This window comes from Ambystoma mexicanum, chromosome 6q (assembly GCF_040938575.1).
Source record: "Ambystoma mexicanum isolate Mex_15411 chromosome 6q, UKY_AmexF1_1, whole genome shotgun sequence".
Classification (NCBI taxonomy): Eukaryota; Metazoa; Chordata; class Amphibia; order Caudata; family Ambystomatidae; genus Ambystoma; species Ambystoma mexicanum.
Window position 1 is genome coordinate 1,631,016,478 of NC_090937.1, and position 27,763 is coordinate 1,631,044,240.

A 27,763-nucleotide genomic window follows, 5' to 3' on the forward strand; every position below is an offset into this window, starting at 1 on the left:
ATGTTTTTGTGTCATGGCATTAGGGCACAAAGAGCTGTAAGTGCCTGGATGCAATGTCATTCCTTGAACTTGCTGCCTCGTTCCACTCTTGCGCTAAATAGGAGAGGGTCCCAGCCCAGCCAACAAAATGTACTGTTCAATCAAACCAAACTTAAAACCAAGCTCCTTTTTTAAGGGGTCCCGGGGAAATGTTGGGCTGACCGGCAAGACCTCATGATGCGAACTGCTTCTGCGTCAAACGCAAGCTTTTTTCATTCCCAGCCAATGACTTATTCTTATTTCTAAGGGGCACTCCATCAGATAGCCCAGACAGGCAGGCGTAGGTGGTATAGTGGTGAGCATAGCTGCCTTCCAAGCAGTTGACCCGGGTTCGGCCAACGCAGATCAAATCTTTAAATTGTTCAAAATGCATTTTTTGGAAATCAGACTCATGCTGAAAGCAAAGCTGACACACTTTTCGTGAAAATCAAAACCCCATCCAGGAAAGGTTCTTGCATCCTAGTTTCTGCAACTGTCTATCGGTGAGGGGATTGAAGCGAGCAGGGCTCCTGGCCCCTCCCCGACAAAGCCCTGACGAAGGCCTGACAAAGGCCTATTCGCCTTGCCCTGACGGGCAAAGGTCCCAGCAGGCCACCGAGCACAGCACCTCAGCCTATTAGAGTGAGGTTTCAGGATCTCTCTCATCCTGTAAACCAACATACTGAGGAAGGTGAAACGTGTGGCTGCGCTCCTCACATGCTGAAGCAGCAGCAGCCCTTTCCCTGAAGCAAAGTTCCTTCATTCCTCCCTCCCATAACCCTTAGCAGGGGATTTATGGTAATTGAGTTGAGTTTCCAAACTGGCCCTTCCTTCCTTCCTTCCCATATCTGCCAGCTCGAGAAGGCTTGTTTTGTTGCACCTGGGAAGTAAAGTATCTATTTGCGAGAGAGAGAGAATGAGAGAGAGAGACAGAGAGAGAGAGACAGAGAGAGAAGGGGAAGGTGTGTTGGCAGTTAGGGTGTGAGCTAGAGAAATGAGGCCTGTCTGCAAAAGGCCATGGGATGGGAGTGCGTGGTTGCAGGTTGTTTGGCTTTGTAAGGCCTACTGCCCGCTTCACTCGAAACTGGGTCTATGGTTGTCGGTTTGTAGGCTGTAAAAGCCCAGAAAAGCTCTTGTCTCCAACCAGCAGAGTGGCGCAGCGGAAGCGTGCTGGGCCCATAACCCAGAGGTCGATGAATCGAAACCATCCTCTGCTAAGTTTTTTCAAATTATGTTTTTGTGTCATGGCATTAGGGCACAAAGAGCTGTAAGTGCCTGGATGCAATGTCATTCCTTGAACTTGCTGCCTCGTTCCACTCTTGCGCTAAATAGGAGAGGGTCCCAGCCCAGCCAACAAAATGTACTGTTCAATCAAACCAAACTTAAAACCAAGCTCTTTTTTTAAGGGGTCCCGGGGAAATGTTGGGCTGACCGGCAAGACCTCATGATGCGAACTGCTTCTGCGTCAAACGCAAGCTTTTTTCATTCCCAGCCAATGACTTATTCTTATTTCTAAGGGGCGCTCCATCAGATAGCCCAGACAGGCAGGCGTTGGTGGTATAGTGGTGAGCATAACTGCCTTCCAAGCAGTTGACCCGGGTTCCATTCCCGGCCAACGCAGATCAAATCTTTAAATTGTTCAAAATGCATTTTTTGGAAATCAGACTTATGCTGAAAGCAAAGCTGACACACTTTTCGTGAAAATCAAAACCCCATCCAGGAAAGGTTCTTGCATCCTAGTTTCTGCAACTGTCTATCGGTGAGGGGATTGAAGCGAGCAGGGCTCCTGGCCCCTCCCCGACAAAGGCCTGACAAAGGCCTATTCGCCTTGCCCTGACGGGCAAAGGTCCCAGCAGGCCACCGAGCACAGCACCTCAGCCTATTAGAGTGAGGTTTCAGGATCTCTCTCATCCTGTAAACCAACATACTGAGGAAGGTGAAACGTGTGGCTGCGCTCCTCACATGCTGAAGCAGCAGCAGCCCTTTCCCTGAAGCAAAGTTCCTTCATTCCTCCCTCCCATAACCCTTAGCAGGGGATTTATGGTAATTGAGTTGAGTTTCCAAACTGGCCCTTCCTTCCTTCCTTCCCATATCTGCCAGCTCGAGAAGGCTTGTTTTGTTGCACCTGGGAAGTAAAGTATCTATTTGCGAGAGAGAGAGAATGAGAGAGAGAGACAGAGAGAGAGAGACAGAGAGAGAAGGGGAAGGGGTGTTGGCAGTTAGGGTGTGAGCTAGAGAAATGAGGCCTGTCTGCAAAAGGCCATGGGATGGGAGTGCGTGGTTGCAGGTTGTTTGGCTTTGTAAGGCCTACTGCCCGCTTCACTCGAAACTGGGTCTAGGGTTGTCGGTTTGTAGGCTGTAAAAGCCCAGAAAAGCTCTTGTTCTCCAACCAGCAGAGTGGCGCAGCGGAGGCGTGCTGGGCCCATAACCCAGAGGTCGATGGATCGAAACCATCCTCTGCTAAGTTTTTTCAAATTATGTTTTTGTGTCATGGCATTAGGGCACAAAGAGCTGTAAGTGCCTGGATGCAATGTCATTCCTTGAACTTGCTGCCTCGTTCCACTCTTGCGCTAAATAGGAGAGGGTCCCAGCCCAGCCAACAAAATGTACTGTTCAATCAAACCAAACTTAAAACCAAGCTCCTTTTTTAAGGGGTCCCGGGGAAATGTTGGGCTGACCGGCAAGACCTCATGATGCGAACTGCTTCTGCGTCAAACGCAAGCTTTTTTCATTCCCAGCCAATGACTTATTCTTATTTCTAAGGGGCGCTCCATCAGATAGCCCAGACAGGCAGGCGTTTGTGGTATAGTGGTGAGCATAGCTGCCTTCCAAGCAGTTGACCTGGGTTCGATTCCCGGCCAACGCAGGTCAAATCTTTAAATTGTTCAAAATGCATTTTTTGGAAATCAGACTCATGCTGAAATCAAAGCTGACACACTTTTCGTGAAAATCAAAACCCCATCCAGGAAAGGTTCTTGCATCCTAGTTTCTGCAACTGTCTATCGGTGAGGGGATTGAAGCGAGCAGGGCTCCTGGCCCCTCCCCGACAAAGCCCTGACGAAGGTCTGACAAAGGCCTATTCGCCTTGCCCTGACGGGCAAAGGTCCCAGCAGGCCACCGAGCACAGCAACTCAGCCTATTAGAGTGAGGTTTCAGGATCTCTCTCATCCTGTAAACCAACATACTGAGGAAGGTGAAACGTGTGGCTGCGCTCCTCACATGCTGAAGCAGCAGCAGCCCTTTCCCTGAAGCAAAGTTCCTTCATTCCTCCCTCCCATAACCCTTAGCAGGGGATGTATGGTAATTGAGTTGAGTTTCCAAACTGGCCCTTCCTTCCTTCCTTCCCATATCTGCCAGCTCGAGCAGGCTTGTTTTGTTGCACCTGGGAAGTAAAGTATCTATTTGCGAGAGAGAGAGAATGAGAGAGAGAGACAGGGAGAGAGAGACAGAGAGAGAAGGGGAAGGGGTGTTGGCAGTTAGGGTGTGAGCTAGAGAAATGAGGCCTGTCTGCAAAAGGCCATGGGATGGGAGTGCGTGGTTGCAGGTTGTTTGGCTTTGTAAGGCCTACTGCCCGCTTCACTCGAAACTGGGTCTAGGGTTGTCGGTTTGTAGGCTGTAAAAGCCCAGAAAAGCTCTTGTTCTCCAACCAGCAGAGTGGCGCAGCGGAAGCATGCTGGCCCCATAACCCAGAGGTTGATGGATCTAAACCATCCTCTGCTAAGTTTTTTCAAATTATGTTTTTGTGTCATGGCATTAGGGCACAAAGAGCTGTAAGTGCCTGGATGCAATGTCATTCCTTGAACTTGCTGCCTCGTTCCACTCTTGCGCTAAATAGGAGAGGGTCCCAGCCCAGCCAACAAAATGTACTGTTCAATCAAACCAAACTTAAAACCAAGCTCCTTTTTTAAGGGGTCCCGGGGAAATGTTGGGCTGACCGGCAAGACCTCATGATGCGAACTGCTTCTGCGTCAAACGCAAGCTTTTTTCATTCCCAGCCAATGACTTATTCTTATTTCTAAGGGGCGCTCCATCAGATAGCCCAGACAGGCAGGCGTTGGTGGTATAGTGGTGAGCATAGCTGCCTTCCAAGCAGTTGACCCGGGTTCGATTCCCGGCCAACGTAGGTCAAATCTTTAAATTGTTCAAAATGCATTTTTTGGAAATCAGACTCATGCTGAAAGCAAAGCTGACACACTTTTCGTGAAAATCAAAACCCCATCCAGGAAAGGTTCTTGCATCCTAGTTTCTGCAACTGTCTATCGGTGAGGGGATTGAAGCGAGCAGGGCTCCTGGCCCCTCCCCGACAAAGCCCTGACGAAGGCCTGACAAAGGCCTATTCGCCTTGCCCTGATGGGCAAAGGTCCCAGCAGGCCACCGAGCACAGCACCTCAGCCTATTAGAGTCAGGTTTCAGGATCTCTCTCATCCTGTAAACCAACATACTGAGGAAGGTGAAACGTGTGGCTGCGCTCCTCACATGCTGAAGCAGCAGCAGCCCTTTCCCTGAAGCAAAGTTCCTTCATTCCTCCCTCCCATAACCCTTAGCAGGGGATTTATGGTAATTGAGTTGAGTTTCCAAACTGGCCCTTCCTTCCTTCCTTCCCATATCTGCCAGCTCGAGAAGGCTTGTTTTGTTGCACCTGGGAAGTAAAGTATCTATTTGCGAGAGAGAGAGAGAGAGAGAGAGAGACAGAGAGAGAAGGGGAAGGGGTGTTGGCAGTTAGGGTGTGAGCTAGAGAAATGAGGCCTGTCTGCAAAAGGCCATGGGATGGGAGTGCGTGGTTGCAGGTTGTTTGGCTTTGTAAGGCCTACTGCCCGCTTCACTCGAAACTGGGTCTAGGGTTGTCGGTTTGTAGGCTGTAAAAGCCCAGAAAAGCTCTTGTTCTCCAACCAGCAGAGTGGCGCAGCGGAAGCGTGCTGGGCCCATAACCCAGAGGTCGATGGATCGAAACCATCCTCTGCTAAGTTTTTTCAAATTATGTTTTTGTGTCATGGCATTAGGGCACAAAGAGCTGTAAGTACCTGGATGCAATGTCATTCCTTGAACTTGCTGCCTCGTTCCACTCTTGCGCTAAATAGGAGAGGGTCCCAGCCCAGTCAACAAAATGTACTGTTCAATCAAACCAAACTTAAAACCAAGCTCCTTTTTTAAGGGGTCCCGGGGAAATGTTGGGCTGACCGGCAAGACCTCATGATGCGAACTGCTTCTGCGTCAAACGCAAGCTTTTTTCATTCCCAGCCAATGACTTATTCTTATTTCTAAGGGGCGCTCCATCAGATAGTCCAGACAGGCAGGCGTTGGTGGTATAGTGGTGAGCATAGCTGCCTTCCAAGCAGTTGACCTGGGTTCGATTCCCGGCCAACGCAGATCAAATCTTTAAATTGTTCAAAATGCATTTTTTGGAAATCAGACTCATGCTGAAAGCAAAGCTGACACACTTTTCGTGAAAATCAAAACCCCATCCAGGAAAGGTTCTTGCATCCTAGTTTCTGCAACTGTCTATCGGTGAGGGGATTGAAGCGAGCAGGGCTCCTGGCCCCTCCCCGACAAAGCCCTGACGAAGGCCTGACAAAGGCCTATTCGCCTTGCCCTGACAGGCAAAGGTCCCAGCAGGCCACCGAGCACAGCACCTCAGCCTATTAGAGTGAGGTTTCAGGATCTCTCTCATCCTGTAAACCAACATACTGAGGAAGGTGAAACGTGTGGCTGCGCTCCTCACATGCTGAAGCAGCAGCAGCCCTTTCCCTGAAGCAAAGTTCCTTCATTCCTCCCTCCCATAACCCTTAGCAGGGGATTTATGGTAATTGAGTTGAGTTTCCAAACTGGCCCTTCCTTCCTTCCTTCCTTCCCATATCTGCCAGCTCGAGAAGGCTTGTTTTGTTGCACCTGGGAAGGAAAGTATCTATTTGCGAGAGAGAGAGAATGAGAGAGAGAGACAGAGAGAGAGAGACAGAGAGAGAAGGGGAAGGGGTGTTGGCAGTTAGGGTGTGAGCTAGAGAAATGAGGCCTGTCTGCAAAAGGCCATGGGATGGGAGTGCGTGGTTGCAGGTTGTTTCGCTTTGTAAGGCCTACTGCCCGCTTCACTCGAAACTGGGTCTAGGGTTGTCGGTTTGTAGGCTGTAAAAGCCCAGAAAAGCTCTTGTTCTCCAACCAGCAGAGTGGCGCAGCGGAAGCGTGCTGGGCCCATAACCCAGAGGTCGATGGATCGAAACCATACTCTGCTAAGTTTTTTCAAATTATGTTTTTGTGTCATGGCATTAGGGCAAAAAGAGCTGTAAGTGCCTGGATGCAATGTCATTCCTTGAACTTGCTGCCTCGTTCCACTCTTGCGCTAAATAGGAGAGGGTCCCAGCCCGGCCAACAAAATGTACTGTTCAATCAAACCAAACTTAAAACCAAGCTCCTTTTTTAAGGGGTCCCGGGGAAATGTTGGGCTGACCGGCAAGACCTCATGATGCGAGCTGCTTCTGCGTCAAACGCAAGCTTTTTTCATTCCCAGCCAATGACTTATTCTTATTTCTAAGGGGCGCTCCATCACATAGCCCAGACAGGCAGGTGTTGGTGGTATAGTGGTGAGCATAGCTGCCTTCCAAGCAGTTGACCCGGGTTCGGTTCCCGGCCAACGCAGATCAAATCTTTAAATTGTTCAAAATGCATTTTTTGGAAATCAGACTCATGCTGAAAGCAAAGCTGACACACTTTTCGTGAAAATCAAAACCCCATCCAGGAAAGGTTCTTGCATCCTACTTTCTGCAACTGTCTATCGGTGAGGGGATTGAAGCGAGCAGGGCTCCTGGCCCCTCCCCGACAAAGCCCTGACGAAGGCCTGACAAAGGCCTATTCGCCTTGCCCTGACGGGCAAAGGTCCCAGCAGGCCACCGAGCACAGCACCTCAGCCTATTAGAGTGAGGTTTCAGGATCTCTCTCATCCTGTAAACCAACATACTGAGGAAGGTGAAACGTGTGGCTGCGCTCCTCACATGCTGAAGCAGCAGCAGCCCTTTCCCTGAAGCAAAGTTCCTTCATTCCTCCCCCCCATAACCCTTAGCAGGGGATTTATGGTAATTGAGTTGAGTTTCCAAACTGGCCCTTCCTTCCTTCCTTCCCATATCTGCCAGCTCGAGAAGGCTTGTTTTGTTGCACCTGGGAAGTAAAGTATCTACTTGCGAGAGAGAGAGAATGAGAGAGAGAGACAGAGAGAGAGAGACAGAGAGAGAAGGGGAAGGGGTGTTGGCAGTTAGGGTGTGAGCTAGAGAAATGAGGCCTGTCTGCAAAAGGCCATGGGATGGGAGTGCGTGGTTGCAGGTTGTTTGGCTTTGTAAGGCCTACTGCCCGCTTCACTCGAAACTGGGTCTAGGGTTGTCGGTTTGTAGGCTGTAAAAGCCCAGAAAAGCTCTTGTTCTCCATCCAGCAGAGTGGCGCAGCGGAAGCGTGCTGGGCCCATAACCCAGAGGTCGATGGATCGAAACCATCCTCTGCTAAGTTTTTTCAAATTATGTTTTTGTGTCATGGCATTAGGGCACAAAGAGCTGTAAGTGCCTGGATGCAATGTCATTCCTTGAACTTGCTGCCTCGTTCCACTCTTGCGCTAAATAGGAGAGGGTCCCAGCCCAGCCAACAAAATGTACTGTTCAATCAAACCAAACTTAAAACCAAGCTCCTTTTTTAAGGGGTCCCGGGGAAATGTTGGGCTGACCGGCAAGACCTCATGATGCGAACTGCTTCTGCGTCAAACGCAAGCTTTTTTCATTCCCAGCCAATGATTTATTCTTATTTCTAAGGGGCACTCCATCAGATAGCCCAGCCAGGCAGGCGTTGGTGGTATAGTGGTGAGCATAGCTGCCTTCCAAGCAGTTGACCCGGGTTCGATTCCCGGCCAACGCAGATCAAATCTTTAAATTGTTCAAAATGCATTTTTTGGAAATCAGACTCATGCTGAAAGCAAAGCTGACACACGTTTCGTGAAAATCAAAACCCCATCCAGGAAAGGTTCTTGCATCCTAGTTTCTGCAACTGTCTATCGGTGAGGGGATTGAAGCGAGCAGGGCTCCTGGCCCCTCCCCGACAAAGGCCTGACAAAGGCCTATTCGCCTTGCCCTGACGGGCAAAGGTCCCAGCAGGCCACCGAGCACAGCACCTCAGCCTATTAGAGTGAGGTTTCAGGATCTCTCTCATCCTGTAAACCAACATACTGAGGAAGGTGAAACGTGTGGCTGTGCTCCTCACATGCTGAAGCAGCAGCAGCCCTTTCCCTGAAGCAAAGTTCCTTCATTCCTCCCTCCCATAACCCTTAGCAGGGGATTTATGGTAATTGAGTTGAGTTTCCAAACTGGCCCTTCCTTCCTTCCTTCCCATATCTGCCAGCTCGAGAAGGCTTGTTTTGTTGCACCTGGGAAGTAAAGTATCTATTTGCGAGAGAGAGAGAATGAGAGAGAGAGACAGAGAGAGAGACAGAGAGAGAAGGGGAAGGGGTGTTGGCAGTTAGGGTGTGAGCTAGAGAAATGAGGCCTGTCTGCAAAAGGCCATGGGATGGGAGTGCGTGGTTGCAGGTTGTTTGGCTTTGTAAGGCCTACTGCCCGCTTCACTCGAAACTGGGTCTAGGGTTGTCGGTTTGTAGGCTGTAAAAGCCCAGAAAAGCTCTTGTTCTCCAACCAGCAGAACAGCGGAAGCGTGCTGGGCCCATAACCCAGAGGTCGATGGATCGAAACCATCCTCTGCTAAGTTTTTTCAAATTATGTTTTTGTGTCATGGCATTAGGGCACAAAGAGCTGTAAGTGCCTGGATGCAATGTCATTCCTTGAACTTGCTGCCTCGTTCCACTCTTGCGCTAAATAGGAGAGGGTCCCAGCCCAGCCAACAAAATGTACTGTTCAATCAAACCAAACTTAAAACCAAGCTCCTTTTTTAAGGGGTCCCGGGGAAATGTTGGGCTGACCGGCAAGACCTCATGATGCGAACTGCTTCTGCGTCAAACGCAAGCTTTTTTCATTCCCAGCCAATGACTTATTCTTATTTCTAAGGGGCGCTCCATCAGATAGCCCAGACAGGCAGGCGTTGGTGGTATAGTGGTGAGCATAGCTGCCTTCCAAGCAGTTGACCCGGGTTCCATTCCCGGCCAACGCAAATCAAATCTTTAAATTGTTCAAAATGCATTTTTTGGAAATCAGACTCATGCTGAAAGCAAAGCTGACACACTTTTCGTGAAAATCAAAACCCCATCCAGGAAAGGTTCTTGCATCCTAGTTTCTGCAACTGTCTATCGGTGAGGGGATTGAAGCGAGCAGGGCTCCTGGCCCCTCCCCGACAAAGCCCTGACGAAGGTCTGACAAAGGCCTATTCGCCTTGCCCTGACGGGCAAAGGTCCCAGCAGGCCACCGAGCACAGCACCTCAGCCTATTAGAGTGAGGTTTCAGGATCTCTCTCATCCTGTAAACCAACATACTGAGGAAGGTGAAACGTGTGGCTGCGCTCCTAACATGCTGAAGCAGCAGCAGCCCTTTCCCTGAAGCAAAGTTCCTTCATTCCTCCCTCCCATAACCCTTAGCAGGGAATTTATGGTAATTGAGTTGAGTTTCCAAACTGGCCCTTCCTTCCTTCCTTCCCATATCTGCCAGCTCGAGAAGGCTTGTTTTGTTGCACCTGGGAAGTAAAGTATCTATTTGCGAGAGAGAGAGAATGAGAGAGAGAGACAGAGAGAGAGAGACAGAGAGAGAAGGGGAAGGGGTGTTGGCAGTTAGGGTGTGAGCTAGAGAAATGAGGCCTGTCTGCAAAAGGCCATGGGATGGGAGTGCGTGGTTGCAGGTTGTTTGGCTTTGTAAGGCCTACTGCCCGCTTCACTCGAAACTGGGTCTAGGGTTGTCGGTTTGTAGGCTGTAAAAGCCCCGAAAAGCTCTCGTTCTCCAGCCAGCAGAGTGGCGCAGCGGAAGCGTGCTGGGCCCATAACCCAGAGGTCGATGGATCGAAACCATCCTCTGCTAAGTTTTTTCAAATTATGTTTTTGTGTCATGGCATTAGGGCACAAAGAGCTGTAAGTGCCTGGATGCAATGTCATTCCTTGAACTTGCTGCCTCGTTCCACTCTTGCGCTAAATAGGAGAGGGTCCCAGCCCAGCCAACAAAATGTACTGTTCAATCAAACCAAACTTAAAACCAAGCTCCTTTTTTAAGGGGTCCCGGGGAAATGTTGGGCTGACCGGCAAGACCTCATGATGCGAACTGCTTCTGCGTCAAACGCAAGCTTTTTTTATTCCCAGCCAATGACTTATTCTTATTTCTAAGGGGCGCTCCATCAGATAGCCCAGACAGGCAGGCGTTGGTGGTATAGTGGTGAGCATAGCTGCCTTCCAAGCAGTTGACCCGGGTTCCATTCCCGGCCAACGCAGATCAAATCTTTAAATTGTTCAAAATGCATTTTTTGGAAATCAGACTCATGCTGAAAGCAAAGCTGACACACTTTTCGTGAAAATCAAAACCCCATCCAGGAAAGGTTCTTGCATCCTAGTTTCTGCAACTGTCTATCGGTGAGGGGATTGAAGCGAGCAGGGCTCCTGGCCCCTCCCCGACAAAGCCCTGACGAAGGTCTGACAAAGGCCTATTCGCCTTGCCCTGACGGGCAAAGGTCCCAGCAGGCCACCGAGCACAGCACCTCAGCCTATTAGAGTGAGGTTTCAGGATCTCTCTCATCCTGTAAACCAACATACTGAGGAAGGTGAAACGTGTGGCTGCGCTCCTCACATGCTGAAGCAGCAGCAGCCCTTTCCCTGAAGCAAAGTTCCTTCATTCCTCCCTCCCATAACCCTTAGCAGGGGATTTATGGTAATTGAGTTGAGTTTCCAAACTGGCCCTTCCTTCCTTCCTTCCCATATCTGCCAGCTCGAGAAGGCTTGTTTTGTTGCACCTGGGAAGTAAAGTATCTATTTGCGAGAGAGAGAGAATGAGAGAGAGAGACAGAGAGAGAGAGACAGAGAGAGAAGGGGAAGGGGTGTTGGCAGTTAGGGTGTGAGCTAGAGAAATGAGGCCTGTCTGCAAAAGGCCATGGGATGGGAGTGCGTGGTTGCAGGTTGTTTGGCTTTGTAAGGCCTACTGCCCGCTTCACTCGAAACTGGGTCTATGGTTGTCGGTTTGTAGGCTGTAAAAGCCCAGAAAAGCTCTTGTCGCCAACCAGCAGAGTGGCGCAGCGGAAGCGTGCTGGGCCCATAACCCAGAGGTCGATGAATCGAAACCATCCTCTGCTAAGTTTTTTCAAATTATGTTTTTGTGTCATGGCATTAGGGCACAAAGAGCTGTAAGTGCCTGGATGCAATGTCATTCCTTGAACTTGCTGCCTCGTTCCACTCTTGCGCTAAATAGGAGAGGGTCCCAGCCCAGCCAACAAAATGTACTGTTCAATCAAACCAAACTTAAAACCAAGCTCCTTTTTTAAGGGGTCCCGGGGAAATGTTGGGCTGACCGGCAAGACCTCATGATGCGAACTGCTTCTGCGTCAAACGCAAGCTTTTTTCATTCCCAGCCAATGACTTATTCTTATTTCTAAGGGGCGCTCCATCAGATAGCCCAGACAGGCAGGCGTTGGTGGTATAGTGGTGAGCATAGCTGCCTTCCAAGCAGTTGACCCGGGTTCCATTCCCGGCCAACGCAGATCAAATCTTTAAATTGTTCAAAATGCATTTTTTGGAAATCAGACTCATGCTGAAAGCAAAGCTGACACACTTTTCGTGAAAATCAAAACCCCATCCAGGAAAGGTTCTTGCATCCTAGTTTCTGCAACTGTCTATCGGTGAGGGGATTGAAGCGAGCAGGGCTCCTGGCCCCTCCCCGACAAAGGCCTGACGAAGGTCTGACAAAGGCCTATTCGCCTTGCCCTGACGGGCAAAGGTCCCAGCAGGCCACCGAGCACAGCACCTCAGCCTATTAGAGTGAGGTTTCAGGATCTCTCTCATCCTGTAAACCAACATACTGAGGAAGGTGAAACGTGTGGCTGCGCTCCTCACATGCTGAAGCAGCAGCAGCCCTTTCCCTGAAGCAAAGTTCCTTCATTCCTCCCTCCCATAACCCTTAGCAGGGGATTTATGGTAATTGAGTTGAGTTTCCAAACTGGCCCTTCCTTCCTTCCTTCCCATATCTGCCAGCTCGAGCAGGCTTGTTTTGTTGCACCTGGGAAGTAAAGTATCTATTTGCGAGAGAGAGAGAATGAGAGAGAGAGACAGGGAGAGAGAGACAGAGAGAGAAGGGGAACGGGTGTTGGCAGTTAGGGTGTGAGCTAGAGAAATGAGGCCTGTCTGCAAAAGGCCATGGGATGGGAGTGCGTGGTTGCAGGTTGTTTGGCTTTGTAAGGCCTACTGCCCGCTTCACTCGAAACTGGGTCTAGGGTTGTCGGTTTGTAGGCTGTAAAAGCCCAGAAAAGCTCTTGTTCTCCAACCAGCAGAGTGGCACAGCGGAAGCATGCTGGGCCCATAACCCAGAGGTCGATGGATCTAAACCATCCTCTGCTAAATTTTTTCAAATTATGTTTTTGTGTCATGGCATTAGGGCACAAAGAGCTGTAAGTGCCTGGATGCAATGTCATTCCTTGAACTTGCTGCCTCGTTCCACTCTTGCGCTAAATAGGAGAGGGTCCCAGCCCAGCCAACAAAATGTACTGTTCAATCAAACCAAACTTAAAACCAAGCTCCTTTTTTAAGGGGTCCCGGGGAAATGTTGGGCTGACCGGCAAGACCTCATGATGCGAACTGCTTCTGCGTCAAACGCAAGCTTTTTTCATTCCCAGCCAATGACTTATTCTTATTTCTAAGGGGCGCTCCATCAAATAGCCCAGACAGGCAGGCGTTGGTGGTATAGTGGTGAGCATAGCTGCCTTCCAAGCAGTTGACCCGTGTTCGATTCCCGGCCAACGCAGGTCAAATCTTTAAATTGTTCAAAATGCATTTTTTGGAAATCAGACTCATGCTGAAAGCAAAGCTGACACACTTTTCGTGAAAATCAAAACCCCATCCAGGAAAGGTTCTTGCATCCTAGTTTCTGCAACTGTCTATCGGTGAGGGGATTGAAGCGAGCAGGGCTCCTGGCCCCTCCCCGACAAAGCCCTGACGAAGGCCTGACAAAGGCCTATTCGCCTTGCCCTGACGGGCAAAGGTCCCAGCAGGCCACCGAGCACAGCACCTCAGCCTATTAGAGTGAGGTTTCAGGATCTCTCTCATCCTGTAAACCAACATACTGAGGAAGGTGAAACGTGTGGCTGCGCTCCTCACATGCTGAAGCAGCAGCAGCCCTTTCCCTGAAGCAAAGTTCCTTCATTCCTCCCTCCCATAACCCTTAGCAGGGGATTTATGGTAATTGAGTTGAGTTTCCAAACTGGCCCTTCCTTCCTTCCTTCCCATATCTGCCAGCTCGAGAAGGCTTGTTTTGTTGCACCTGGGAAGTAAAGTATCTATTTGCGAGAGAGAGAGACAGAGAGAGAGAGACAGAGAGAGAAGGGGAAGGGGTGTTGGCAGTTAGGGTGTGAGCTAGAGAAATGAGGCCTGTCTGCAAAAGGCCATGGGATGGGAGTGCGTGGTTGCAGGTTGTTTGGCTTTGTAAGGCCTACTGCCCGCTTCACTCGAAACTGGGTCTAGGGTTGTCGGTTTGTAGGCTGTAAAAGCCCAGAAAAGCTCTTGTTCTCCAACCAGCAGAGTGGCGCAGCGGAAGCGTGCTGGGCCCATAACCCAGAGATCAATGGATCGAAACCATCCTCTGCTAACTTTTTTCAAATTATGTTTTTGTGTCATGGCATTAGGGCACAAAGAGCTGTAAGTGCCTGGATGCAATGTCATTCCTTGAACTTGCTGCCTCGTTCCACTCTTGCGCTAAATAGGAGAGGGTCCCAGCCCAGCCAACAAAATGTACTGTTCAATCAAACCAAACTTAAAACCAAGCTCCTTTTTTAAGGGGTCCCGGGGAAATGTTGGGCTGACCGGCAAGACCTCATGATGCGAACTGCTTCTGCGTCAAACGCAAGCTTTTTTCATTCCCAGCCAATGACTTATTCTTATTTCTAAGGGGCACTCCATCAGATAGCCCAGACAGGCAGGCGTTGGTGGTATAGTGGTGAGCATAGCGGCCTTCCAAGCAGTTGACCCGGGTTCGGCCAACGCAGATCAAATCTTTAAATTGTTCAAAATTCATTTTTTGGAAATCAGACTCATGCTGAAAGCAAAGCTGACACACTTTTCGTGAAAATCAAAACCCCATCCAGGAAAGGTTCTTGCATCCTAGTTTCTGCAACTGTCTATCGGTGAGGGGATTGAAGCGAGCAGGGCTCCTGGCCCCTCCCCGACAAAGCCCTGACGAAGGCCTGACAAAGGCCTATTCGCCTTGCCCTGACGGGCAAAGGTCCCAGCAGGCCACCGAGCACAGCACCTCAGCCTATTAGAGTGAGGTTTCAGGATCTCTCTCATCCTGTAAACCAACATACTGAGGAAGGTGAAACGTGTGGCTGCGCTCCTCACATGCTGAAGCAGCAGCAGCCCTTTCCCTGAAGCAAAGTTCCTTCATTCCTCCCTCCCATAACCCTTAGCAGGGGATTTATGGTAATTGAGTTGAGTTTCCAAACTGGCCCTTCCTTCCTTCCTTCCCATATCTGCCAGCTCGAGAAGGCTTGTTTTGTTGCACCTGGGAAGTAAAGTATCTATTTGCGAGAGAGAGAGAATGAGAGAGAGAGACAGAGAGAGAGAGACAGAGAGAGAAGGGGAAGGTGTGTTGGCAGTTAGGGTGTGAGCTAGAGAAATGAGGCCTGTCTGCAAAAGGCCATGGGATGGGAGTGCGTGGTTGCAGGTTGTTTGGCTTTGTAAGGCCTACTGCCCGCTTCACTCGAAACTGGGTCTATGGTTGTCGGTTTGTAGGCTGTAAAAGCCCAGAAAAGCTCTTGTCTCCAACCAGCAGAGTGGCGCAGCGGAAGCGTGCTGGGCCCATAACCCAGAGGTCGATGAATCGAAACCATCCTCTGCTAAGTTTTTTCAAATTATGTTTTTGTGTCATGGCATTAGGGCACAAAGAGCTGTAAGTGCCTGGATGCAATGTCATTCCTTGAACTTGCTGCCTCGTTCCACTCTTGCGCTAAATAGGAGAGGGTCCCAGCCCAGCCAACAAAATGTACTGTTCAATCAAACCAAACTTAAAACCAAGCTCTTTTTTTAAGGGGTCCCGGGGAAATGTTGGGCTGACCGGCAAGACCTCATGATGCGAACTGCTTCTGCGTCAAACGCAAGCTTTTTTCATTCCCAGCCAATGACTTATTCTTATTTCTAAGGGGCGCTCCATCAGATAGCCCAGACAGGCAGGCGTTGGTGGTATAGTGGTGAGCATAGCTGCCTTCCAAGCAGTTGACCCGGGTTCCATTCCCGGCCAACGCAGATCAAATCTTTAAATTGTTCAAAATGCATTTTTTGGAAATCAGACTTATGCTGAAAGCAAAGCTGACACACTTTTCGTGAAAATCAAAACCCCATCCAGGAAAGGTTCTTGCATCCTAGTTTCTGCAACTGTCTATCGGTGAGGGGATTGAAGCGAGCAGGGCTCCTGGCCCCTCCCCGACAAAGGCCTGACAAAGGCCTATTCGCCTTGCCCTGACGGGCAAAGGTCCCAGCAGGCCACCGAGCACAGCACCTCAGCCTATTAGAGTGAGGTTTCAGGATCTCTCTCATCCTGTAAACCAACATACTGAGGAAGGTGAAACGTGTGGCTGCGCTCCTCACATGCTGAAGCAGCAGCAGCCCTTTCCCTGAAGCAAAGTTCCTTCATTCCTCCCTCCCATAACCCTTAGCAGGGGATTTATGGTAATTGAGTTGAGTTTCCAAACTGACCCTTCCTTCCTTCCTTCCCATATCTGCCAGCTCGAGAAGGCTTGTTTTGTTGCACCTGGGAAGTAAAGTATCTATTTGCGAGAGAGAGAGAATGAGAGAGAGAGACAGAGAGAGAGAGACAGAGAGAGAAGGGGAAGGGGTGTTGGCAGTTAGGGTGTGAGCTAGATAAATGAGGCCTGTCTGCATAAGGCCATGGGATGGGAGTGCGTGGTTGCAGGTTGTTTGGCTTTGTAAGGCCTACTGCCCGCTTCACTCGAAACTGGGTCTAGGGTTGTCGGTTTGTAGGCTGTAAAAGCCCAGAAAAGCTCTTGTTCTCCAACCAGCAGAGTGGCGCAGCGGAAGCGTGCTGGGCCCATAACCCAGAGGTCGATGGATCGAAACCATCCTCTGCTAACTTTTTTCAAATTATGTTTTTGTGTCATGGCATTAGGGCACAAAGAGCTGTAAGTGCCTAGATGCAATGTCATTCCTTGAACTTGCTGCCTCGTTCCACTCTTGCGCTAAATAGGAGAGGGTCCCAGCCCAGCCAACAAAATGTACTGTTCAATCAAACCAAACTTAAAACCAAGCTCCTTTTTTAAGGGGTCCCGGGGAAATGTTGGGCTGACCGGCAAGACCTCATGATACGAACTGCTTCTGCGTCAAACGCAAGCTTTTTTCATTCCCAGCCAATGACTTATTCTTATTTCTAAGGGGCGCTCCATCAGACAGCCCAGACAGGCAGGCGTTGGTGGTATAGTGGTGAGCATAGCTGCCTTCCAAGCAGTTGACCCAGGTTCGATTCCCGGCCAACGCAGGTCAAATCTTTAAATTGTTCAAAATGCATTTTTTGGAAATCAGACTCATGCTGAAAGCAAAGCTGACACACTTTTCGTGAAAATCAAAACCCCATCCAGGAAAGGTTCTTGCATCCTAGTTTCTGCAACTGTCTATCGGTGAGGGGATTGAAGCGAGCAGGGCTCCTGGCCCCTCCCCGACAAAGCCCTGACGAAGGCCTGACAAAGGCCTATTCGCCTTGCCCTGACGGGCAAAGGTCCCAGCAGGCCACCGAGCACATCACTTCAGCCTATTAGAGTGAGGTTTCAGGATCTCTCTCATCCTGTAAACCAACATACTGAGGAAGGTGAAACGTGTGGCTGCGCTCCTCACATGCTGAAGCAGCAGCAGCCCTTTCCCTGAAGCAAAGTTCCTTCATTCCTCCCTCCCATAACCCTTAGCAGGGGATTTATGGTAATTGAGTTGAGTTTCCAAACTGGCCCTTCCTTCCTTCCTTCCCATATCTGCCAGCTCGAGAAGGCTTGTTTTGTTGCACCTGGGAAGTAAAGTATCTATTTGCGAGAGAGAGAGACAGAGAGAGAGAGACAGAGAGAGAAGGGGAAGGGGTGTTGGCAGTTAGGGTGTGAGCTAGAGAAATGAGGCCTGTCTGCAAAAGGCCATGGGATGGGAGTGCGTGGTTGCAGGTTGTTTGGCTTTGTAAGGCCTACTGCCCGCTTCACTCGAAACTGGGTCTAGGGTTGTCGGTTTGTAGGCTGTAAAAGCCCAGAAAAGCTCTTGTTCTCCAACCAGCAGAGTGGCGCAGCGGAAGCGTGCTGGGCCCATAACCCAGAGGTCGATGGATCGAAACCATCCTCTGCTAAGTTTTTTCAAATTATGTTTTTGTGTCATGGCATTAGGGCACAAAGAGCTGTAAGTGCCTGGATGCAATGTCATTCCTTGAACTTGCTGCCTCGTTCCACTCTTGCGCTAAATAGGAGAGGGTCCCAGCCCAGCCAACAAAATGTACTGTTCAATCAAACCAAACTTAAAACCAAGCTCCTTTTTTAAGGGGTCCCGGGGAAATGTTGGGCTGACCGGCAAGACCTCATGATGCGAACTGCTTCTGCGTCAAACGCAAGCTTTTTTCATTCCCAGCCAATGACTTATTCTTATTTCTAAGGGGCGCTCCATCACATAGCCCAGACAGGCAGGAGTTGGTGGTATAGTGGTGAGCATAGCTGCCTTCTAAACAGTTGATCCAGGTTCTATTCCCGGCCAACGCAGATCAAATCTTTAAATTGTTCAAAATGTATTTTTGGGAAATCAGACTCATGCTGAAAGCAAAGCTGACACACTTTTCGCGAAAATCAAAACCCCATCCAGGAAAGGTTCTTGCATCCTAGTTTCTGCAACTGTCTATCGGTGAGGGGATTGAAGCGAGCAGGGCTCCTGGCCCCTCCCCGACAAAGCCCTGACGAAGGCCTGACAAAGGCCTATTCGCCTTGCCCTGACGGGCAAAGGTCCCAGCAGGCCACCGAGCACAGCACCTCAGCCTATTAGAGTGAGGTTTCAGGATCTCTCTCATCCTGTAAACCAACATACTGAGGAAGGTGAAACGTGTGGCTGCGCTCCTCACATGCTGAAGCAGCAGCAGCCCTTTCCCTGAAGCAAAGTTCCTTCATTCCTCCCTCCCATAACCCTTAGCAGGGGATTTATGGTAATTGAGTTGAGTTTCCAAACTGGCCCTTCCTTCCTTCCTTCCCATATCTGCCAGCTCGAGAAGGCTTGTTTTGTTGCACCTGGGAAGTAAAGTATCTATTTGCGAGAGAGAGAGAATGAGAGAGAGAGACAGAGAGAGAGAGACAGAGAGAGAAGGGGAAGGGGTGTTGGCAGTTAGGGTGTGAGCTAGAGAAATGAGGCCTGTCTGCAAAAGGCCATGGGATGGGAGTGCGTGGTTGCAGTTTGTTTGGCTTTGTAAGGCCTACTGCCGCTTCACTCGAAACTGGGTCTAGGGTTGTCGGTTTGTAGGCTGTAAAAGCCCAGAAAAGCTCTTGTTCTCCAACCAGCAGAGTGGCGCAGCGGAAGCGTGCTGGGCCCATAACCCAGAGATCGATGGATTGAAACCATCCTCTGCTAAGTTTTTTCAAATTATGTTTTTGTGTCATGGCATTAGGGCACAAAGAGCTGTAAGTGCCTGGATGCAATGTCATTCCTTGAACTTGCTGCCTCGTTCCACTCTTGCGCTAAATAGGAGAGGGTCCCAGCCCAGCCAACAAAATGTACTGTTCAATCAAACCAAACTTAAAACCAAGCTCTTTTTTTAAGGGGTCCCGGGGAAATGTTGGGCTGACCGGCAAGACCTCATGATGCGAACTGCTTCTGCGTCAAATGCAAGCTTTTTTCATTCCCAGCCAATGACCTATTCTTATTTCTAAGGGGCGCTCCATCACATAGCCCAGACAGGCAGGATTTGGTGGTATAGTGGTGAGCATAGCTGCCTTCCAAGCAGTTAACACAGATCAAATCTTTAAATTGTTCAAAATGCATTTTTGGGAAATCAGACTCATGCTGAAAGCAAAGCTGACACACTTTTCGCGAAAATCAAAACCCCATCCAGGAAAGGTTCTTGCATCCTAGTTTCCGCAACTGTCTATCGGTGAGGGGATTGAAGCGAGCAGGGCTCCTGGCCCCTCCCCGACAAAGCCCTGACGAAGGCCTATTCGCCTTGCCCTGACGGGCAAAGGTCCCAGCAGGCCACCGAGCACATCACTTCAGCCTATTAGAGTGAGGTTTCAGGATCTCTCTCATCCTGTAAACCAACATACTGAGGAAGGTGAAACGTGTGGCTGCGCTCCTCACATGCTGAAGCAGCAGCAGCCCTTTCCCTGAAGCAAAGTTCCTTCATTCCTCCCTCCCATAACCCTTAGCAGGGGATTTATGGTAATTGAGTTGAGTTTCCAAACTGGCCCTTCCTTCCTTCCTTCCCATATCTGCCAGCTCGAGCAGGCTTGTTTTGTTGCACCTGGGAAGTAAAGTATCTATTTGCGAGAGAGAGAGAATGAGAGAGAGAGACAGGGAGAGAGAGACAGAGAGAGAAGGGGAAGGGGTGTTGGCAGTTAGGGTGTGAGCTAGAGAAATGAGGCCTGTCTGCAAAAGGCCATGGGATGGGAGTGCGTGGTTGCAGGTTGTTTGGCTTTGTAAGGCCTACTGCCCGCTTCACTCGAAACTGGGTCTAGGGTTGTCGGTTTGTAGGCTGTAAAAGCCCAGAAAAGCTCTTGTTCTCCAACCAGCAGAGTGGCACAGCGGAAGCATGCTGGGCCCATAACCCAGAGGTCGATGGATCTAAACCATCCTCTGCTAAATTTTTTCAAATTATGTTTTTGTGTCATGGCATTAGGGCACAAAGAGCTGTAAGTGCCTGGATGCAATGTCATTCCTTGAACTTGCTGCCTCGTTCCACTCTTGCGCTAAATAGGAGAGGGTCCCAGCCCAGCCAACAAAATGTACTGTTCAATCAAACCAAACTTAAAACCAAGCTCCTTTTTTAAGGGGTCCCGGGGAAATGTTGGGCTGACCGGCAAGACCTCATGATGCGAACTGCTTCTGCGTCAAACGCAAGCTTTTTTCATTCCCAGCCAATGACTTATTCTTATTTCTAAGGGGCGCTCCATCAGATAGCCCAGACAGGCAGGCGTTGGTGGTATAGTGGTGAGCATAGCTGCCTTCCAAGCAGTTGACCCGGGTTCGCTTCCCTGCCAACGCAGATCAAATCTTTAAATTGTTCAAAATGCATTTTTTGGAAATCAGACTCATGCTGAAAGCAAAGCTGACACACTTTTCGTGAAAATCAAAACCCCATCCAGGAAAGGTTCTTGCATCCTAGTTTCTGCAACTGTCTATCGGTGAGGGGATTGAAGCGAGCAGGGCTCCTGGCCCCTCCCCGACAAAGCCCTGACGAAGGCCTGACAAAGGAGTATTCGCCTTGCCCTGACAGGCAAAGGTCCCAGCAGGCCACCGAGCACAGCACCTCAGCCTATTAGAGTGAGGTTTCAGGATCTCTCTCATCCTGTAAACCAACATACTGAGGAAGGTGAAACGTGTGGCTGCGCTCCTCACATGCTGAAGCAGCAGCAGCCCTTTCCCTGAAGCAAAGTTCCTTCATTCCTCCCTCCCATAACCCTTAGCAGGGGATTTATGGTAATTGAGTTGAGTTTCCAAACTGGCCCTTCCTTCCTTCCTTCCCATATCTGCCAGCTCGAGAAGGCTTGTTTTGTTGCACCTGGGAAGTAAAGTATCTATTTGCGAGAGAGAGAGAATGAGAGAGAGAGACAGAGAGAGAGAGACAGAGAGAGAAGGGGAAGGGGTGTTGGCAGTTAGGGTGTGAGCTAGAGAAATGAGGCCTGTCTGCAAAAGGCCATGGGATGGGAGTGCGTGGTTGCAGGTTGTTTCGCTTTGTAAGGCCTACTGCCCGCTTCACTCGAAACTGGGTCTAGGGTTGTCGGTTTGTAGGCTGTAAAAGCCCAGAAAAGCTCTTGTTCTCCAACCAGCAGAGTGGCGCAGCGGAAGCGTGCTGGGCCCATAACCCAGAGGTCGATGGATCGAAACCATACTCTGCTAAGTTTTTTCAAATTATGTTTTTGTGTCATGGCATTAGGGCAAAAAGAGCTGTAAGTGCCTGGATCCAATGTCATTCCTTGAACTTGCTGCCTCGTTCCACTCTTGCGCTAAATAGGAGAGGGTCCCAGCCCGGCCAACAAAATGTACTGTTCAATCAAACCAAACTTAAAACCAAGCTCCTTTTTTAAGGGGTCCCGGGGAAATGTTGGGCTGACCGGCAAGACCTCATGATGCGAGCTGCTTCTGCGTCAAACGCAAGCTTTTTTCATTCCCAGCCAATGACTTATTCTTATTTCTAAGGGGCGCTCCATCACATAGCCCAGACAGGCAGATGTTGGTGGTATAGTGGTGAGCATAGCTGCCTTCCAAGCAGTTGACCCGGGTTCGGTTCCCGGCCAACGCAGATCAAATCTTTAAATTGTTCAAAATGCATTTTTTGGAAATCAGACTCATGCTGAAAGCAAAGCTGACACACTTTTCGTGAAAATCAAAACCCCATCCAGGAAAGGTTCTTGCATCCTACTTTCTGCAACTGTCTATCGGTGAGGGGATTGAAGCGAGCAGGGCTCCTGGCCCCTCCCCGACAAAGCCCTGACGAAGGCCTGACAAAGGCCTATTCGCCTTGCCCTGACGGGCAAAGGTCCCAGCAGGCCACCGAGCACAGCACCTCAGCCTATTAGAGTGAGGTTTCAGGATCTCTCTCATCCTGTAAACCAACATACTGAGGAAGGTGAAACGTGTGGCTGCGCTCCTCACATGCTGAAGCAGCAGCAGCCCTTTCCCTGAAGCAAAGTTCCTTCATTCCTCCCCCCCATAACCCTTAGCAGGGGATTTATGGTAATTGAGTTGAGTTTCCAAACTGGCCCTTCCTTCCTTCCTTCCCATATCTGCCAGCTCGAGAAGGCTTGTTTTGTTGCACCTGGGAAGTAAAGTATCTACTTGCGAGAGAGAGAGAATGAGAGAGAGAGACAGAGAGAGAGAGACAGAGAGAGAAGGGGAAGGGGTGTTGGCAGTTAGGGTGTGAGCTAGAGAAATGAGGCCTGTCTGCAAAAGGCCATGGGATGGGAGTGCGTGGTTGCAGGTTGTTTGGCTTTGTAAGGCCTACTGCCCGCTTCACTCGAAACTGGGTCTAGGGTTGTCGGTTTGTAGGCTGTAAAAGCCCAGAAAAGCTCTTGTTCTCCATCCAGCAGAGTGGCGCAGCGGAAGCGTGCTGGGCCCATAACCCAGAGGTCGATGGATCGAAACCATCCTCTGCTAAGTTTTTTCAAATTATGTTTTTGTGTCATGGCATTAGGGCACAAAGAGCTGTAAGTGCCTGGATGCAATGTCATTCCTTGAACTTGCTGCCTCGTTCCACTCTTGCGCTAAATAGGAGAGGGTCCCAGCCCAGCCAACAAAATGTACTGTTCAATCAAACCAAACTTAAAACCAAGCTCCTTTTTTAAGGGGTCCCGGGGAAATGTTGGGCTGACCGGCAAGACCTCATGATGCGAACTGCTTCTGCGTCAAACGCAAGCTTTTTTCATTCCCAGCCAATGATTTATTCTTATTTATAAGGGGCACTCCATCAGATAGCCCAGCCAGGCAGGCGTTGGTGGTATAGTGGTGAGCATAGCTGCCTTCCAAGCAGTTGACCCGGGTTCGATTCCCGGCCAACGCAGATCAAATCTTTAAATTGTTCAAAATGCATTTTTTGGAAATCAGACTCATGCTGAAAGCAAAGCTGACACACGTTTCGTGAAAATCAAAACCCCATCCAGGAAAGGTTCTTGCATCCTAGTTTCTGCAACTGTCTATCGGTGAGGGGATTGAAGCGAGCAGGGCTCCTGGCCCCTCCCCGACAAAGGCCTGACAAAGGCCTATTCGCCTTGCCCTGACGGGCAAAGGTCCCAGCAGGCCACCGAGCACAGCACCTCAGCCTATTAGAGTGAGGTTTCAGGATCTCTCTCATCCTGTAAACCAACATACTGAGGAAGGTGAAACGTGTGGCTGTGCTCCTCACATGCTGAAGCAGCAGCAGCCCTTTCCCTGAAGCAAAGTTCCTTCATTCCTCCCTCCCATAACCCTTAGCAGGGGATTTATGGTAATTGAGTTGAGTTTCCAAACTGGCCCTTCCTTCCTTCCTTCCCATATCTGCCAGCTCGAGAAGGCTTGTTTTGTTGCACCTGGGAAGTAAAGTATCTATTTGCGAGAGAGAGAGAATGAGAGAGAGAGACAGAGAGAGAGACAGAGAGAGAAGGGGAAGGGGTGTTGGCAGTTAGGGTGTGAGCTAGAGAAATGAGGCCTGTCTGCAAAAGGCCATGGGATGGGAGTGCGTGGTTGCAGGTTGTTTGGCTTTGTAAGGCCTACTGCCCGCTTCACTCGAAACTGGGTCTAGGGTTGTCGGTTTGTAGGCTGTAAAAGCCCAGAAAAGCTCTTGTTCTCCAACCAGCAGAACAGCGGAAGCGTGCTGGGCCCATAACCCAGAGGTCGATGGATCGAAACCATCCTCTGCTAAGTTTTTTCAAATTATGTTTTTGTGTCATGGCATTAGGGCACAAAGAGCTGTAAGTGCCTGGATGCAATGTCATTCCTTGAACTTGCTGCCTCGTTCCACTCTTGCGCTAAATAGGAGAGGGTCCCAGCCCAGCCAACAAAATGTACTGTTCAATCAAACCAAACTTAAAACCAAGCTCCTTTTTTAAGGGGTCCCGGGGAAATGTTGGGCTGACCGGCAAGACCTCATGATGCGAACTGCTTCTGCGTCAAACGCAAGCTTTTTTCATTCCCAGCCAATGACTTATTCTTATTTCTAAGGGGCGCTCCATCAGATAGCCCAGACAGGCAGGCGTTGGTGGTATAGTGGTGAGCATAGCTGCCTTCCAAGCAGTTGACCCGGGTTCCATTCCCGGCCAACGCAAATCAAATCTTTAAATTGTTCAAAATGCATTTTTTGGAAATCAGACTCATGCTGAAAGCAAAGCTGACACACTTTTCGTGAAAATCAAAACCCCATCCAGGAAAGGTTCTTGCATCCTAGTTTCTGCAACTGTCTATCGGTGAGGGGATTGAAGCGAGCAGGGCTCCTGGCCCCTCCCCGACAAAGCCCTGACGAAGGTCTGACAAAGGCCTATTCGCCTTGCCCTGACGGGCAAAGGTCCCAGCAGGCCACCGAGCACAGCACCTCAGCCTATTAGAGTGAGGTTTCAGGATCTCTCTCATCCTGTAAACCAACATACTGAGGAAGGTGAAACGTGTGGCTGCGCTCCTAACATGCTGAAGCAGCAGCAGCCCTTTCCCTGAAGCAAAGTTCCTTCATTCCTCCCTCCCATAACCCTTAGCAGGGAATTTATGGTAATTGAGTTGAGTTTCCAAACTGGCCCTTCCTTCCTTCCTTCCCATATCTGCCAGCTCGAGAAGGCTTGTTTTGTTGCACCTGGGAAGTAAAGTATCTATTTGCGAGAGAGAGAGAATGAGAGAGAGAGACAGAGAGAGAGAGACAGAGAGAGAAGGGGAAGGGGTGTTGGCAGTTAGGGTGTGAGCTAGAGAAATGAGGCCTGTCTGCAAAAGGCCATGGGATGGGAGTGCGTGGTTGCAGGTTGTTTGGCTTTGTAAGGCCTACTGCCCGCTTCACTCGAAACTGGGTCTAGGGTTGTCGGTTTGTAGGCTGTAAAAGCCCCGAAAAGCTCTCGTTCTCCAGCCAGCAGAGTGGCGCAGCGGAAGCGTGCTGGGCCCATTACCCAGAGGTCGATGGATCGAAACCATCCTCTGCTAAGTTTTTTCAAATTATGTTTTTGTGTCATGGCATTAGGGCACAAAGAGCTGTAAGTGCCTGGATGCAATGTCATTCCTTGAACTTGCTGCCTCGTTCCACTCTTGCGCTAAATAGGAGAGGGTCCCAGCCCAGCCAACAAAATGTACTGTTCAATCAAACCAAACTTAAAACCAAGCTCCTTTTTTAAGGGGTCCCGGGGAAATGTTGGGCTGACCGGCAAGACCTCATGATGCAAACTGCTTCTGCGTCAAACGCAAGCTTTTTTTATTCCCAGCCAATGACTTATTCTTATTTCTAAGGGGCGCTCCATCAGATAGCCCAGACAGGCAGGCGTTGGTGGTATAGTGGTGAGCATAGCTGCCTTCCAAGCAGTTGACCCGGGTTCCATTCCCGGCCAACGCAGATCAAATCTTTAAATTGTTCAAAATGCATTTTTTGGAAATCAGACTCATGCTGAAAGCAAAGCTGACACACTTTTCGTGAAAATCAAAACCCCATCCAGGAAAGGTTCTTGCATCCTAGTTTCTGCAACTGTCTATCGGTGAGGGGATTGAAGCGAGCAGGGCTCCTGGCCCCTCCCCGACAAAGCCCTGACGAAGGTCTGACAAAGGCCTATTCGCCTTGCCCTGACGGGCAAAGGTCCCAGCAGGCCACCGAGCACAGCACCTCAGCCTATTAGAGTGAGGTTTCAGGATCTCTCTCATCCTGTAAACCAACATACTGAGGAAGGTGAAACGTGTGGCTGCGCTCCTCACATGCTGAAGCAGCAGCAGCCCTTTCCCTGAAGCAAAGTTCCTTCATTCCTCCCTCCCATAACCCTTAGCAGGGGATTTATGGTAATTGAGTTGAGTTTCCAAACTGGCCCTTCCTTCCTTCCTTCCCATATCTGCCAGCTCGAGAAGGCTTGTTTTGTTGCACCTGGGAAGTAAAGTATCTATTTGCGAGAGAGAGAGAATGAGAGAGAGAGACAGAGAGAGAGAGACAGAGAGAGAAGGGGAAGGGGTGTTGGCAGTTAGGGTGTGAGCTAGAGAAATGAGGCCTGTCTGCAAAAGGCCATGGGATGGGAGTGCGTGGTTGCAGGTTGTTTGGCTTTGTAAGGCCTACTGCCCGCTTCACTCGAAACTGGGTCTATGGTTGTCGGTTTGTAGGCTGTAAAAGCCCAGAAAAGCTCTTGTCGCCAACCAGCAGAGTGGCGCAGCGGAAGCGTGCTGGGCCCATAACCCAGAGGTCGATGAATCGAAACCATCCTCTGCTAAGTTTTTTCAAATTATGTTTTTGTGTCATGGCATTAGGGCACAAAGAGCTGTAAGTGCCTGGATGCAATGTCATTCCTTGAACTTGCTGCCTCGTTCCACTCTTGCGCTAAATAGGAGAGGGTCCCAGCCCAGCCAACAAAATGTACTGTTCAATCAAACCAAACTTAAAACCAAGCTCCTTTTTTAAGGGGTCCCGGGGAAATGTTGGGCTGACCGGCAAGACCTCATGATGCGAACTGCTTCTGCGTCAAACGCAAGCTTTTTTCATTCCCAGCCAATGACTTATTCTTATTTCTAAGGGGCGCTCCATCAGACAGCCCAGACAGGCAGGCGTTGGTGGTATAGTGGTGAGCATAGCTGCCTTCCAAGCAGTTGACCCGGGTTCCATTCCCTGCCAACGCAGATCAAATCTTTAAATTGTTCAAAATGCATTTTTTGGAAATCAGACTCATGCTGAAAGCAAAGCTGACACACTTTTCGTGAAAATCAAAACCCCATCCAGGAAAGGTTCTTGCATCCTAGTTTCTGCAACTGTCTATCGGTGAGGGGATTGAAGCGAGCAGGGCTCCTGGCCCCTCCCCGACAAAGCCCTGACGAAGGCCTGACAAAGGCCTATTCGCCTTGCCCTGACGGGCAAAGGTCCCAGCAGGCCACCGAGCACATCACTTCAGCCTATTAGAGTGAGGTTTCAGGATCTCTCTCATCCTGTAAACCAACATACTGAGGAAGGTGAAACGTGTGGCTGCGCTCCTCACATGCTGAAGCAGCAGCAGCCCTTTCCCTGAAGCAAAGTTCCTTCATTCCTCCCTCCCATAACCCTTAGCAGGGGATTTATGGTAATTGAGTTGAGTTTCCAAACTGGCCCTTCCTTCCTTCCTTCCCATATCTGCCAGCTCGAGAAGGCTTGTTTTGTTGCACCTGGGAAGTAAAGTATCTATTTGCGAGAGAGAGAGACAGAGAGAGAGAGACAGAGAGAGAAGGGGAAGGGGTGTTGGCAGTTAGGGTGTGAGCTAGAGAAATGAGGCCTGTCTGCAAAAGGCCATGGGATGGGAGTGCGTGGTTGCAGTTTGTTTGGCTTTGTAAGGCCTACTGCCGCTTCACTCGAAACTGGGTCTAGGGTTGTCGGTTTGTAGGCTGTAAAAGCCCAGAAAAGCTCTTGTTCTCCAACCAGCAGAGTGGCGCAGCGGAAGCGTGCTGGGCCCATAACCCAGAGATCGATGGATTGAAACCATCCTCTGCTAAGTTTTTTCAAATTATGTTTTTGTGTCATGGCATTAGGGCACAAAGAGCTGTAAGTGCCTGGATGCAATGTCATTCCTTGAACTTGCTGCCTCGTTCCACTCTTGCGCTAAATAGGAGAGGGTCCCAGCCCAGCCAACAAAATGTACTGTTCAATCAAACCAAACTTAAAACCAAGCTCTTTTTTTAAGGGGTCCCGGGGAAATGTTGGGCTGACCGGCAAGACCTCATGATGCGAACTGCTTCTGCGTCAAATGCAAGCTTTTTTCATTCCCAGCCAATGACTTA

General features: G+C 49.8%; 2 non-coding genes across 2 annotated transcripts; both read left to right on the forward strand.

Moving 5' to 3' along the window:
- Nucleotides 1–7,830: 7,830 nt before the first annotated feature.
- On the forward strand, nucleotides 7,831–7,902 carry TRNAG-UCC (transfer RNA glycine (anticodon UCC)). Its single transcript has one exon. It is a non-coding gene; the product is annotated as a tRNA-Gly (tRNA).
- Nucleotides 7,903–22,814: 14,912 nt separating this feature from the next.
- On the forward strand, nucleotides 22,815–22,886 carry TRNAG-UCC (transfer RNA glycine (anticodon UCC)). Its single transcript has one exon. It is a non-coding gene; the product is annotated as a tRNA-Gly (tRNA).
- The last annotated feature ends 4,877 nt before the right edge of the window (nucleotides 22,887–27,763 follow it).